The following is a 3,181-nucleotide window of genomic DNA, read 5'->3' on the forward strand; positions in this document are numbered from 1 at the left end:
GCTAAGTGTGCGGGCGCTGGATGGAGGACCTGTGGGAGCAGGGTTCATAACCCATGTCACTCTCCGCGTGCTTCTCGAGACCGGAGGGGGCCATGTGGAGCGGGTTTCCTTTTATCTCCTTTCCTCCCTCTCTCATCCGGTGCCTCTAGGGCTCTCTTGGCTAAGGGCTCACAACCCCCATCTACACCGGTCTGACAACCGTGTCCTTGAGTAGGCAGCTACCTGCAAAGGATGGTGCCTGTCTCACTTCAGCCTACTTCCGTCGAAAGCTCGGAGGCAGGAGAAGGACTCAGGGCACCCCCGGAGCATAGCGATCAGGAGCAGGTGTTTAGCCTCGCAAAAGCCATGCAACTCCCTCCACATCAGGAATGGGACTGTGCCATCACCCTCAAAGGGGATGCCGTTCCACCTTGATGTAGGGTTTACCCGCTCTCCCAAGAGAAGGATCGGATAATGGCACAGTACATCAAAGAGGCACTGCAGCAAGGGTACATTTGTCCCTCCACCTCGCCAGCCTCCGTGAGTGTCTTCTTCGTGAAGAAGAAGGATGGAGGGTTGCAACCCTGTGTGGACTATAGAGGGCTTAACAGGCTACTGGTAGAGTACCCTTACTCCCTTCTCCTAGTCCCCACAGCACTCGAACAGCTGAGGGGAGCCCGGTGGTTCACTAAGATGGACCGGCATAGTGCGTACAACCTAATTAGGATTAGGAAAGGCGATGAGTGGAAAACCGCCTTCAGCATGTCAGACACTACGAATATTTAATCCTGCCCTATGGTCTAGCCACAGCCTCTTCTGTCTCCCAGGCCTACATCAATGAGGTCCTATGAGAGTTCTTGGGTAGATCTGTTGTCGCTTATATCAAAGACATCCTGATCTACTTCCCCTCCCGGGACCAACATGTGCATGACGTAAGGGCTGTCCTCGGCACCCTCCTGCAGAACCACCTCTACTGCAAACTGGAAAAGTGTGAGTTCCACCGCAGAGAGGTGAGCTTCCTAGGCTGTCATCTGCGAGGGCAGCGTACGCATGCAACCAGGCAAGGTGGAGGCAGTAACGAGCTGGCCTAGACCCCAGAATCGTAGGGAGTTACGTTTCCTAGGGTTCGCTAACTTCTACCACCGATTCATTGATTCCTTTAGCAAGCTAGCTAAACTGCTCACAGACCTGATGCGCGGGCTCTCCAAGAGGATCAGATGGAACCCAGAGGCAGAAAGATCCTACGCGGAGCTGAAAGCTGCCTTCTCCACCACTCCAGTATTGCAGCAACCTGACCCGAGTGAGCCATTTGTGGTAGAAATAGATGCGTCAAATGTGGGATTAGGCGCGGTGCTGTCCCAACACAAGGGAGCGGCAGGGAAGTCGAAGCCCATTGCGTACTTCTCTAAGAAGCTAAGCCCTGCGGAGAGTAACTATGGCGTGGGAGATTGCGAACTCCTCGCCATGAAACTGGCGTTCAAGGAGTGGAGGCACTGGCTGGAGGGTGCAAGGCACCCCTTTTTGGTCATTACAGACCATCTGGAATACCTCCAGACCGCCAAGAGGCTCAATTCAAGACAAGCCCGGTGGTCGCTCTTCACAAGGTTTGCATTCCGCGTGACCTACCGACCAGGTGCGAAAAATGTGAGGGTGGATGCCCTCTTGTGTCAACACCACGCGGAAGCCCAATCCACCAGTCTAGAGCCAGTTCTGTCACACACCTGTTTCCTGGCCACATTAAGATAGGACCTAGACCGGAAAATAGCTGGAGCTATTGCATCTGCCCTGTTCCCAGTCCCCTGACTACTGATTGCTTTCACCTGTTCCACATTCACTCTCTGCTCTATTTCAACCCACAGATCCCAGGAGACGGAGCTGCACATTAGTGGTCCTACTGCGTCAAGTCGAACACGTATTCTGTCATTTGCCTAGAGGAAGACTAGCTCTTCTGTATTTTGTGTTTGAGGTTAAGTGCTTCCACCGATGGAGAATAGGGAACCTCTTTGCTGACCCGCCTCTCGCTTCCATTCACCAGCCGTTGTCACATACATTACTTGTTGTTGTTCATGGGGTTCTGTGCTAAAGTACATATTATCTAATATGATTACCAAAATTTAAACATTTCCTTCAAGTGCTACCTGCATTTGTAATTCAACATTTGTTATTCAGGAAGATTAAGTATAGTAATTTTTACAAACTTTGTTTTGTGCATAACTCAATTTGCAGAAAAGGTTTTTAAAAAATTAATCTAGCCTGGCTATTGTGAAGACCAAAAGTCACTCTTAATTTGGCATGTCTGAGTAGGAATATCTTTGTCTAGAATCTCCCTGTGAAGCGTTCACAGTGGATGTGTTAGTATGATAGAAAGCTGCATAAATCTCTTGGATTACCATGTGTTAAATGTGAGTTAAATTCTAATAGCTGTCATGAAATTTAGTAATCTTTAATTGGTTATCAATTTGCACTTCTTACTAGGTGTTGTTCAGTTCCAGTTAACTGCAAGGTGAAAAACAAATTACTTATCGTTCTGAGTGCAGATAATTTAAAGCAATTTAGTAACGTAGGTTGCGATGTGAGCATGTGCAACAGCGTTCAGTCTCCTGCCCCGTTTTAGGTCTCGCAGCTTGGAGGAAAGGCAGACTGCGTGGGTTCTTTTGATTCCTGAAGGATAATAAGGTAATTTATTAAGTAATCAGTCATTTTGTATGATTTTGTATCTCTGATAACTGCTATAACGTTATCTATGTCATGCATGTCTGAGCGGAAACAGTTTCATCAAATCATCTAAACGTACATGGTTCCCAAACTGTGATAAATTGGTCCATGTTTTTATACATAGTCCAACCAAGTTTTTCTTTAGATTTGGCTATAGTTTTTTGTTATATAAATTCCAGCATGTTATTCATATTCAACCTGCTGTACTTGCCGTTATAATCTTTAACATTCAGTTGTTTTAATATTTACACGCGCACCTATGCGACTCCCAGGGGGCTAATCTTAGATTCCGCGGCAGCTCCATGTCAAGGCAAACAGGAGACCGACTCATAAAACTGTGGAAAACACTGTAATGTTTAGTGAAGCTAAATTAAATAATGTACTTTCACACTTTGTGATTCTGTTTGCATACTACGTCTAAACTAACACAAAGGAAGTGCTGCTTTTGAATTGTTATGACTGAGGCCTTAAATGGATATTTATATAA

This window comes from Electrophorus electricus, chromosome 8 (assembly GCF_041902795.1).
Source record: "Electrophorus electricus isolate QZ-2024a chromosome 8, ASM4190279v1, whole genome shotgun sequence".
NCBI lineage: Eukaryota > Metazoa > Chordata > Actinopteri > Gymnotiformes > Gymnotidae > Electrophorus > Electrophorus electricus.